Genomic DNA, 12,607 nt, shown 5'->3' on the forward strand with positions numbered 1-12,607 from the left:
TATGTAGTGATCTCCTCCTAGTGGTGATGTATAATCTGTATGTAGTGATCTCCCCCTAGTGGTGGTGTATAATCTGTATGTAGTGAGCTCCCCCTAGTGGTGGTGTATAATCTGTATGTAGTGATCTCCCCCTAATGGTGGTGTATAATGTGTATGCAGTGATCTCCTCCTAGTGGTGGTGTATAATCTGTATGTAGTGATCTCCTCCTAGTGGTGATGTATAATCTGTATGTAGTGATCTCCTCCTAGTGGTGATGTATAATCTGTATGTAGTGATCTCCCCCTAGTGGTGGTGTATAATCTGTATGTAGTGAGCTCCCCCTAGTGGTGGTGTATAATCTGTATGTAGTGAGCTCCCCCTAGTGGTGGTGTATAATCTGTATGTAGTGATCTCCCCCTTGTGGTGGTGTATAATCTGTATGTAGTGATCTCCCCCTAGTGGTGGTGTATAATGTGTATGTAGTGATCTCCTCCTAGTGGTGGTGTATAATCTGTATGTAGTGATCTCCCCCTAGTGGTGGTGTATAATGTGTATGTAGTGATCTCCCCCTAGTGGTGGTGTATAATCTGTAAGTAGTGATCTCCCCCTAGTGGTGGTGTATAATGTGTATGTAGTGAGCTCCCCCTAGTGGTGGTGTATAATCTGTATGTAGTGATCTCCCTCTAGTAGTGGTGTATAATGTGTATGTAGTGAGCTCCCCCTAGTGGTGGTGTATAATCTGTATGTAGTGATCTCCCCCTAGTGGTGGTGTATAATGTGTATGTAGTGATCTCCTCCTAGTTGTGGTGTATAATCTGTATGTAGTGATCTCCTCCTAGTGGTGGTGTATAATCTGTATGTAGTGATCTCCCCCTAGTGGTGGTGTATAATGTGTATGTAGTGATCTCCCCCTAGTGGTGGTGTATAATCTGTATGTAGTGATCTCCTCCTAGTGGTGGTGTATAATCTGTATGTAGTGATCTCCCTCTAGTGGTGGTGTATAATGTGTATGTAGTGAGCTCCCCCTAGTGGTGATGTATAATGTGTATGTTGTGATCTCCTCCTAGTGGTGGTGTATAATGTGTATGTAGTGAGCTCCCCCTAGTGGTGGTGTATAATCTGTATCTAGTGATCTCCTCCTAGTGGTGGTGTATAATCTGTATGTAGTGAGCTCCCCCTAGTGGTGGTGTATAATCTGTATGTAGTGATCTCCTCCTACTGGTGGTGTATAATGTGTATGTAGTGATCTCCTCCTAGTGGTGGTGTATAATCTGTATGTAGTGATCTCCCCCTAGTGGTGGTGTATAATATGTATGTAGTGATCTCCCCCTAGTGGTGGTGTATAATCTGTATGTAGTGAGCTCCCCCTAGTGGTGGTGTATAATCTGTATGTAGTGATCTCCTCCTAATGCTGGTGTATAATCTGTATGTAGTGATCTATCCCTAGTGGTGGTGTATAAGGTGTATGTAGTGATCTCCTCCTAGTGGTGGTTTATAATGTATATGTAGTGATCTCCTCCTAGTGGTGATGTATAATCTGTATGTAGTGATCTCCCCCTAGTGGTGGTGTATAATCTGTATGTAGTGATCTCCCCCTAGTGGTGGTGTATAATCTGTATGTAGTGATCTCCTCCTAGTGGTGGTGTGTAATGTGTATGTAGTGATCTCCTCCTAGTGGTGGTGTATAATCTGTATGTAGTGATCTCCCCCTAGTGGTGGTGTATAATCTGTATGTAGTGATCTCCTCCTAGTGGTGTTGTATAATGTGTATGTAGTGATCTCCTCCTAGTGGTGGTGTATAATCTGTATGTAGTGATCTCCCCCTAGTGGTGTGTATAATCTGTACGTAGTGATCTCCTCCTAGTGGTGGTGTATAATCTGTATGTAGTGATCTCCTCCTAGTGGTGTTGTATAATGTGTATGTAGTGATCTCCTCCTAGTGGTGGTGTATAATCTGTATGTAGTGATCTCCCCCTAGTGGTGTGTATAATCTGTACGTAGTGATCTCCTCCTAGTGGTGGTGTATAATGTGTATGTAGTGATCTCCCCCTAGTGGTGGTGTATAATGTGTATGTAGTGATCTCCCTCTAGTGGTGGTGTTTAATGTGTATGTAGTGATCTCCCCCTAGTGGTGGTGTATAATCTGTATGTAGTGATCTCCCCCTAGTGGTGGTGTATAATCTGTATGTAGTGATCTCCTCCTAGTGGTGGTGTATAATGTGTATGTAGTGATCTCCCGCTAGTGGTGATATATAATCTGTATGTAGTGAGCTCCCCCTAGTGGTGGTGTATAATGTGTATGTAGTGATCTCCTCCTAGTGGTGGTGTATAATCTGTATGTAGTGATCTGTCCCTAGTGGTGGTGTATAATCTGTATGTAGTGATCTCCCCCTAGTGGTGGTGTATAATCTGTATGTAATGAGCTCCCCCTAGTGGTGGTGTATAATGTGTATGCAGTGATCTCCTCCTAGTGGTGGTGTATAATCTGTATGTAGTGATCTCCTCCTAGTGGTGGTGTATAATCTGTATGTAGTGATCTCCCCCTAGTGGTGGTGTATAATCTGTATCCTAGTGGTGGTGTATAATGTGTATGTAGTGATCTCCCCCTAGTGGTGGTGTATAATGTGTATGTAGTGATCTCCCCCTAGTGGTGGTGTATAATGTGTATGTAGTGATCTCCTCCTAGTGGTGGTGTATAATCTATATGTAGTGATCTCCCCCTAGTGGTGGTGTATAAACTGTATGTAGTGATCTCCTCCTAGTGGTGGTGTATAATCTGTATGTAGTGATCTCCCCCTAGTGGTGGTGTATAATGTATATGTAGTGACCTCCCCCTAGTGGTGGTGTATAATCTGTATGTAGTGATCTCCCCCTAGTGGTGGTGTATAATGTGTATGTAGTGATCTCCTCCTAGTGGTGGTGTATAATGTGTATGTAGTGAGCTCCCCCTAGTGGTGGTGTATAATGTGTATGTAGTGATCTCCCCCTAGTGGTGGTGTATAATCTGTATGTAGTGATCTCCCCCTAGTGGTGGTGTATAATGTGTATGTAGTGATCTCCTCCTAGTGGTGGTGTATAATGTGTATGTAGTGAGCTCCCCCTAGTGGTGGTGTATAATGTGTATGTAGTGATCTCCCCCTAGTGGTGGTGTATAATCTGTATGTAGTGATCTCCCCCTAGTGGTGGTGTATAATCTGTATGTAGTGATCTCCTCCTAGTGGTGGTGTATAATGTGTATGTAGTGATCTCCCCCTAGTGGTGGTGTATAATGTGTATGTAGTGATCTCCCCCTAGTGGTGGTGTATAATCTGTATGTAGTGATCTCCTCCTAGTGGTGGTGTATAATGTGTATGTAGTGATCTCCCCCTAGTGGTGGTGTATAATGTGTATGTAGTGAGCTCCCCCTAGTGGTGGTGTATAATGTGTATGTAGTGATCTCCTCCTAGTGGTGGTGTATAATGTGTATGTAGTGATCTCCCCCTAGTGGTGGTGTATAATGTGTATGTAGTGATCTCCTCCTAGTGGTGGTGTATAATGTGTATGTAGTGATCTCCTCCTAGTGGTGGTGTATAATGTGTATGTAGTGATCTCCCCCTAGTGGTGGTGTATAATCTGTATGTAGTGATCTCCTCCTAGTGGTGGTGTATAATCTGTATGTAGTGATCTCCCCCTAGTGGTGGTGTATAATCTGTATGTAGTGATCTCCCCCTAGTGGTGATGTATAATCTGTATGTAGTGATCTCCTCCTAGTGGTGGTGTATAATGTGTATGTAGTGATCTCCTCCTAGTGGTGGTGTATAATGTGTATGTAGTGATCTCTCCCTAGTGGTGGTGTATAATGTGTATGTAGTGATCTCCTCCTAGTGGTGGTGTATAATGTGTATGTAGTGATCTCCCCCTAGTGGTGGTGTATAATGTGTATGTAGTGATCTCCCCCTAGTGGTGGTGTATAATCTGTATGTAGTGATCTCCTCCTAGTGGTGGTGTATAATCTGTATGTAGTGAGCTCCTCCTAGTGGTGATGTATAATCTGTATGTAGTGATCTCTCCCTAGTGGTGGTGTATAATCTGTATGTAGTGATCTCCCCCTAGTGGTGGCGTATAATGTGTATGTAGTGATCTCCCTCTAGTGGTGGTGTATAATGTGTATGTAGTGATCTCTCCCTAGTGGTGATGTATAATGTGTATGTAGTGATCTCCCCCTAGTGGTGGTGTATAATCTGTATGTAGTGATCTCCCCCTAGTGGTGGTGTATAATGTGTATGTAGTGATCTCCCCCTAGTGGTGGTGTATAATCTGTATGTAGTGATCTCCCCCTAGTGGTTGTGTATAAACTGTATGTAGTGATCTCCTCCTAGTGGTGGTGTATAATCTGTATGTAGTGAGCTCCCCCTAGTGGTGTTGTATAATGTGTATGTAGTGATCTCCTCCTAGTGGTGGTGTATAATGTGTATGTAGTGATCTCCCCCTAGTGGTGGTGTATAATGTGTATGTAGTGATCTCCCCCTAGTGGTGATGTATAATCTGTATGTAGTGATCTCCCCCTAGTGGTGGTGTATAATGTGTATGTAGTGATCTCCCCCTAGTGGTGGTGTATAATCTGTATGTAGTGATCTCCCCCTAGTGGTGATGTATAATCTGTATGTAGTGATCTCCCCCTAGTGGTGGTGTATAATGTGTATGTAGTGATCTCCCCCTAGTGGTGGTGTATAATGTGTATGTAGTGATCTCCCCCTAGTGGTGGTGTATAATCTGTATGTAGTGATCTCCCCCTAGTGGTGATGTATAATCTGTATGTAGTGATCTCCTCCTAGTGGTGGTGTATAATCTGGATGTAGTGAGCTCCTCCTAGTGGTGGTGTATAATCTGTATGTAGTGATCTCCCCCTAGTGGTGGTGTATAATCTGTATGTAGTGATCTCCCCCTAGTGGTGGTGTATAATCTGTATGTAGTGATCTCCCCCTAGTGGTGGTGTATAATGTGTATGTAGTGATCTCCCCCTAGTGGTGGTGTATAATCTGTATGTAGTGATCTCCCCCTAGCGGTGGTGTATAATGTGTATGTAGTGATCTCCCCCTAGTGGTGGTGTATAATCTGTATGTAGTGATCTCCTCCTAGTGGTGGTGTATAATGTGTATGTAGTGATCTCCTCCTAGTGGTGGTGTATAATGTGTATGTAGTGATCTCCCCCTAGTGGTGGTGTATAATCTGTATGTAGTGATCTCCCCCTAGTGGTGATGTATAATCTGTATGTAGTGATCTCCCCCTAGTGGTGGTGTATAATGTGTATGTAGTGATCTCCCCCTAGTGGTGGTGTATAATCTGTATGTAGTGATCTCCCCCTAGTGGTGGTGTATAATCTGTATGTAGTGATCTCCCCCTAGTGGTGATGTATAATCTGTATGTAGTGATCTCCCCCTAGTGGTGGTGTATAATCTGTATGTAGTGATCTCCCCCTAGTGGTGATGTATAATCTGTATGTAGTGATCTCCCCCTAGTGGTGGTGTATAATGTGTATGTAGTGATCTCCCCCTAGTGGTGGTGTATAATGTGTATGTAGTGATCTCCCCCTAGTGGTGGTGTATAATCTGTATGTAGTGATCTCCCCCTAGTGGTGATGTATAATCTGTATGTAGTGATCTCCTCCTAGTGGTGGTGTATAATCTGGATGTAGTGAGCTCCTCCTAGTGGTGGTGTATAATCTGTATGTAGTGATCTCCCCCTAGTGGTGGTGTATAATCTGTATGTAGTGATCTCCCCCTAGTGGTGGTGTATAATCTGTATGTAGTGATCTCCCCCTAGTGGTGATGTATAATCTGTATGTAGTGATCTCCCCCTAGTGGTGGTGTATAATGTGTATGTAGTGATCTCCCCCTAGTGGTGGTGTATAATCTGTATGTAGTGATCTCCTCCTAGTGGTGGTGTATAATGTGTATGTAGTGATCTCCTCCTAGTGGTGGTGTATAATGTGTATGTAGTGATCTCCCCCTAGTGGTGGTGTATAATCTGTATGTAGTGATCTCCCCCTAGTGGTGATGTATGATCTGTATGTAGTGATCTCCCCCTAGTGGTGGTGTATAATGTGTATGTAGTGATCTCCCCCTAGTGGTGGTGTATAATCTGTATGTAGTGATCTCCCCCTAGTGGTGATGTATAATCTGTATGTAGTTATCTCCTCCTAGTGGTGGTGTATAATCTGGATGTAGTGAGCTCCTCCTAGTGGTAGTGTATAATCTGTATGTAGTGATCTCCCCCTAGTGGTGGTGTATAATCTGTATGTAGTGATCTCCCCCTAGTGGTGGTGTATAATCTGTATGTAGTGATCTCCCCCTAGTGGTGGTGTATAATCTGTATGTAGTGATCTCCCCCTAGCGGTGGTGTATAATGTGTATGTAGTGATCTCCCCCTAGCGGTGGTGTATAATCTGTATGTAGTGATCTCCCCCTAGTGGTGGTGTATAATCTGTATGTAGTGATCTCCACCTAGTGGTGGTGTATAATGTGTATGTAGTGATCTCCCCCTAGTGGTGGTGTATAATCTGTATGTAGTGAGCTCTCCCTAGTGGTGGTGTATAATCTGTATGTAGTGATCCCCCCCCTAGTGGTGGTGTATAATCTGTATGTAGTGAGCTCTCCCTAGTGGTGGTGTATAATCTGTATGTAGTGAGCTCTCCCTAGTGGTGGTGTATAATCTGTATGTAGTGATCTCCCCCTAGTGGTGGTGTATAATCTGTATGTAGTGAGCTCCCCCTAGTGGTGGTGTATAATCTGTATGTAGTGATCTCCCCCTAGTGGTGGTGTATAATCTGTATGAAGTGATCGCCCCCTAGTGGTGGTGTATAATCTGTATGTAGTGAGCTCCCCCTAGTGTTGGTGTATAATCTGTATGTAGTGATCTCCCCCTAGTGGTGGTGTATAATCTGTATGTAGTGATCTCCCCCTAGTGGTTGTGTATAAACTGTATGTAGTGATCTCCTCCTAGTGGTGGTGTATAATCTGTATGTAGTGATCTCCCCCTAGTGGTGGTGTATAATGTATATGTAGTGACCTCCCCCTAGTGGTGGTGTATAATCTGTATGTAGTGATCTCCCCCTAGTGGTGGTGTATAATCTGTATGTAGTGATCTCCCCCTAGTGGTTGTGTATAAACTGTATGTAGTGATCTCCTCCTAGTGGTGGTGTATAATCTGTATGTAGTGAGCTCCCCCTAGTGGTGTTGTATAATGTGTATGTAGTGATCTCCCCCTAGCGGTGGTGTATAATCTGTATGTAGTGAGCTCCCTCTAGTGGTGGTGTATAATGTGTATGTATTGATCTCCCCCCTAGTGGTGGTGTATAATCTGTATGTAGTGATCTCCCCCTAGTGGTGGTGTATAATCTGTATGTAGTGATCTCCCCCTAGTGGTGGTGTACAATGTGTATGTAGTGATCTCCTCCTAGTGGTGGTGTATAATGTGTATATAGCGATCTCCTCCTAGTGGTGGTGTATAATCTGTATGTAGTGAGCTCCCCCTAGTGGTGGTGTATAATCTGTATGTAGTGATCTCCCCCTAGTGGTGGTGTATAATGTGTATGTAGTGCTCTCCTCCTAGTGGTGGTGTATAATGTGTATGTAGTGATCTCCTCCTAGTGGTGGTGTATAATGTGTATGTAGTGATCTCCCCCTAGTGGTGGTGTATAATCTGTATGTAATGAGCTCCCCCTAGTGGTGGTGTATAATGTGTATGTAGTGATCTCCTCCTAGTGGTGGTGTATAATGTGTATGTAGTGATCTCCCCCTAGTGGCGGTGTATAATGTGTATGTAGTGATCTCCCCCTAGTGGCGGTGTATAATCTGTATGTAGTGATCTCCCCCTAGTGGTGGTGTATAATCTGTATGTAGTGATCTACTCCTAGTGGTGGTGTATAATCTGTATGTAGTGATCTCCCCCTAGTGGTGGTGTATAATGTGTATGTAGTGTTCTCCCCCTAGTGGTGGGGTATAATGTGTATGTAGTGATCTCCTCCTAGTGGTGATGTATAATCTGTATGTAGTGAGCTCCCCCTAGTGGTGGGGTATAATGTGTATGTAGTGATCTCCCCCTAGAGGTGGTGTATAATCTGTATGTAGTGATCTCCTCCTAGTGGTGGTGTATAATCTGTATGTAGTGATCTCCCCCTAGTGGTGGTGTATAATGTATATGTAGTGACCTCCCCCTAGTGGCGGTGTATAATCTGTATGTAGTGATCTCCCCCTAGTGGTGGTGTATAATCTGTATGTAGTGATCTCCCCCTAGTGGTGGTGTATAATCTGTATGTAGTGATCTCCCCCTAGTGGTGGTGTATAATCTGTATGTAGTGATCTACTCCTAGTGGTGGTGTATAATCTGTATGTAGTGATCTCCCCCTAGTGGTGGTGTATAATGTGTATGTAGCGTTCTCCTCTTAGTGGTGGTGTATAGTCTGTATGTAGTGATCTCCTCCTAGTGGTGGTGTATAATCTGTATGTAGTGAGCTCCTCCTAGTGGTGGTGTATAATCTGTATGTAGTGATCTCCCCCTAGTGGTGGTGTATAATCTGTATGTAGTGATCTCCCCCTTGTGGTGGTGTATAGTCTGTATGTAGTGATCTCCTCCTAGAGGTGGTTTAAAATCTGCAAGTAGTGATCTCCTCCTAGTGGTGGTGTATAATCTGTATGTAGTGATCTCCCCCTAGTGGTGGTGTATAATCTGTATGTAGTGATCTCCCCCTAGTGGTGGTGTATAATCTGTATGTAGTGATCTCCCCCTAGTGGTGGTGTATAATCTGTATGTAGTGATCTCCCCCTAGTGGTGGTGTATAATCTGTATGTAGTGATCTGCACCTAGTGGTGGTGTATAATCTGTATGAAGTGATCTCCTCCTAGTGGTGGTGTATAATCTGTATGTAGTGATCTCCCCCTAGTGGTGGTGTATAATCTGTATGTAGTGATCTCCCCTAGTGGTGGTGTATAATCTGTATATAGTGATCTCCTCCTAGTGGTGGTGTATAATCTGAATGTAGTGATCTCCTCCTAGTGGTGGTGGATAATCTGTATGTAGTGATCTCCCCCTAGTGGTGGTGTATAATCTGTATGTAGTGATCTCCTCCTAGTGGTGATGTATAATCTGTATGTAGTGATCTCCCACTAGTGGTGGTGTATAATCTGTATGTAGTGATCTCCCCCTAGTGGTGGTGTATAATCTGTATGTAGTGAGCTCCTCCTAGTGATGATGTATAATGTGTATGTAGTGATCTCCCCCTAGTGGTGGTGTATAATCTGTATGTAGTGAGCTCCTCCTAGTGGTGGTGTATAATCTGTATGTAGTGATTATCCCCTAGTACTGATGAATAATCTGTATGTAGTGATCTCCCCCTAGTGGTGGTGTATAATGTGTATGTAGTGATCTCCTCCTAGTGGTGATGTATAATCTGTATGTAGTGATCTCCCCCTAGTGGTGGTGTATAATCTGTATGTAGTGATCTCCTCCTAGTGGTGGTGTATAATCTGTATGTAGTTATCTCCCCCTAGTGGTGGTGTATAATCTGTATGTAGTGATCTCCCCCTAGTGGTGGTATATAATATGAATGTAGTGATTATCCCCTAGTAGTGATGAATAATCTGTATGTAGTGATCTCCTCCTAGTGGTGATGTATAATCTGTATGTAGTGATCTCCCCCTAGTGGTGGTGTATAATCTGTATGTAGTGATCTACTCCTAGTGGTGGTGTATAATCTGTATGTAGTTATCTCCCCCTAGTGGTGGTGTATAATCTGTATGTAGTGATCTCCCCCTAGTGGTGGTGTATAATCTGTATGTAGTGATCTCCTCCTAGTGGTGGTGTATAATCTGTATGTAGTGATCTCCCCCTAGTGGTGGTGTATAATCTGTATGTAGTGATCTCCCCCTAGTGGTGGTGTATAATCTGTATGTAGTGATCTCCCCCTAGTGGTGGTGTATAATCTGTATGTAGTGATCTCCCCCTAGTGGTGGTGTATAATCTGTATGTAGTGATCTCCCCCTAGTGGTGGTGTATAATCTGTAAGTAGTGATCTCCTCCTAGTGGTGGTGTATAATGTGTATGTAGTGATCTCCTCCTAGTGGTGGTGTATAATCTGTATGTAGTGATCTCCCCCTAGTGGTGGTGTATAATCTGTATGTAGTGATCGCCTCCTAGTGGTGTTGTATAATGTGTATGTAGTAATCTCCTCCTAGTGGTGGTGTATAATCTGTATGTAGTGATCTCCCCCTAGTGGTGTGTATAATCTGTACGTAGTGATCTCCTCCTAGTGGTGGTGTATAATGTGTACGTAGTGATCTCCTCCTAGTGGTAGTATATAATCTGTATGTAGTGATCTCCCCCTAGTGGTGGTGTATAATCTGTATGTAGTGATCTCCTCCTAGTGGTGGTGTATAATCTGTATGTAGTGATCTCCCCCTAGTGGTGGTGTATAATCTGTATGTAGTGATCTCCTCCTAGTGGTGGTGTATAATCTGTATGTAGTGATCTCCCCCTAGTGGTGGTGTATAATGTGTATGTAGTGATCTCCCCCTAGCGGTGGTGTATAATCTGTATGTAGTGATCTCCCCCTAGTGGTGGTGTATAATCTGTATGTATTGATCTCCTCCTAGTGGTGGTGTATAATGTGTATGTAGTGATCTCCCCCTAGTGGTGGTGTATAATCTGTATGTAGTGATCTCCCCCTAGTGGTGGTGTATAATGTGTATGTAGTGATCTCCTCCTAGTGGTGGTGTATAATCTGTATGTAGTGATCTCCCCCTAGTGGTGGTGTATAATCTGTATGTAGTGATCTCCTCCTAGTGGTGATGTGTAATGTGTATGTAGTGATCTCCTCCTAGTGGTGGTGTATAATCTGTATGTAGTGATCTCCCCCTAGTGGTGGTGTATAATCTGTATGTAGTGATCTTCTCCTAGTGGTGTTGTATAATGTGTATGTAGTGATCTCCTCCTAGTGGTGGTGTATAATCTGTATGTAGTGATCTCCACCTAGTGGTGTGTATAATCTGTACGTAGTGATCTCCTCCTAGTGGTGGTGTATAATCTGTATGTAGTGATCTCCTCCTAGTGGTGGTGTATAATCTGTATGTAGTGATCTCCCCCTAGTGGTGGTGTATAATCTGTATGTAGTGATCTCCCCCTTGTGGTGGTGTATAGTCTTTATGTAGTGATCTCCTCCTAGTGGTGGTTTAAAATCTGCAAGTAGTGATCTCCCCCTAGTGGTGGTGTATAATCTGTATGTAGTGATCTCCCCCTAGTGGTGGTGTATAATCTGTATGTAGTGATCTCCCCCTAGTGGTGGTGTATAATCTGTATGTAGTGATCTCTCCCTAGTGGTGGTGTATAATCTGTATGTAGTGTGCTCTCCCTAGTGGTGGTGTATAATCTGTATGTAGTGATCTCCCCCTAGTGGTGGTGTATAATGTGTATATAGTTAGCTCTCCCTAGTGGTGGTGTATAATGTGTATGTAGTGATCTCCCCCTAGTGGTGGTGTATAATATGTATGTAGTGATCTCCCCCTAGTGGTGGTGTATAATATGTATGTAGTGATCTCCCCCTAGTGGTGGTGTATAATCTGTATGTAGTGAGCTCCCCCTAGTGGTGGTGTATAATCTGTATGTAGTGATCTCCTCCTAATGCTGGTGTATAATCTGTATGTAGTGATCTATCCCTAGTGGTGGTGTATAATGTGTATGTAGTGATCTCCTCCTAGTGGTGGTTTATAATGTATATGTAGTGATCTCCTCCTAGTGGTGATGTATAATCTGTATGTAGTGATCTCCCCCTAGTGGTGGTGTATAATGTGTATGTAGTGATCTCCCCCTAGTGGTGGTGTATAATCTGTATGTAGTGAGCTCTCCCTAGTGGTGGTGTATAATCTGTATGTAGTGATCCCCCCCTAGTGGTGGTGTATAATCTGTATGTAGTGAGCTCTCCCTAGTGGTGGTGTATAATCTGTATGTAGTGAGCTCTCCCTAGTGGTGTTGTATAATCTGTATGTAGTGATCTCCCCCTAGTGGTGGTGTATAATGTGTATGTAGTGATCTCCTCCTAGTGGTGGTGTATAATCTGTATGTAGTGATCTCCCCCTAGTGGTGGTGTATAATCTGTATGTAGTGATCTCCCCCTAGTGGTGGTGTATAATCTGTATGTAGTGAGCTCCCCCTAGTGGTGGTGTATAATCTGTATGTAGTTATCTCCCTCTAGTGGTGGTGTATAATGTGTATGTAGTGAGCTCCCCCTAGTGGTGGTGTATAATCTGTATGTAGTGATCTCCCCCTAGTGGTGGTGTATAATGTGTCTGTAGTGATCTCCTCCTAGTGGTGGTGTATAATCTGTATGTAGTGATCTCCTCCTAGTGGTGGTGTATAATCTGTATGTAGTGATCTCCCCCTAGTGGTGGTGTATAATGTGTATGTAGTGATCTCCTCCTAGTGGTGGTGTATAATCTGTATGTAGTGATCTCCTCCTAGTGGTGATGTATAATGTGTATGTAGTGATCTCCTCCTAGTGGTGGTGTATAATGTGTATGTAGTGATCTCCCCCTAGTGGTGGTGTATAATCTGTATGTAGTGATCTCCCCCTAGTGGTGGTGTATAATGTGTATGTAG

The sequence above is a fragment of the Engystomops pustulosus genome, chromosome 2 (assembly GCF_040894005.1).
Source record: "Engystomops pustulosus chromosome 2, aEngPut4.maternal, whole genome shotgun sequence".
Taxonomy (NCBI): domain Eukaryota; kingdom Metazoa; phylum Chordata; class Amphibia; order Anura; family Leptodactylidae; genus Engystomops; species Engystomops pustulosus.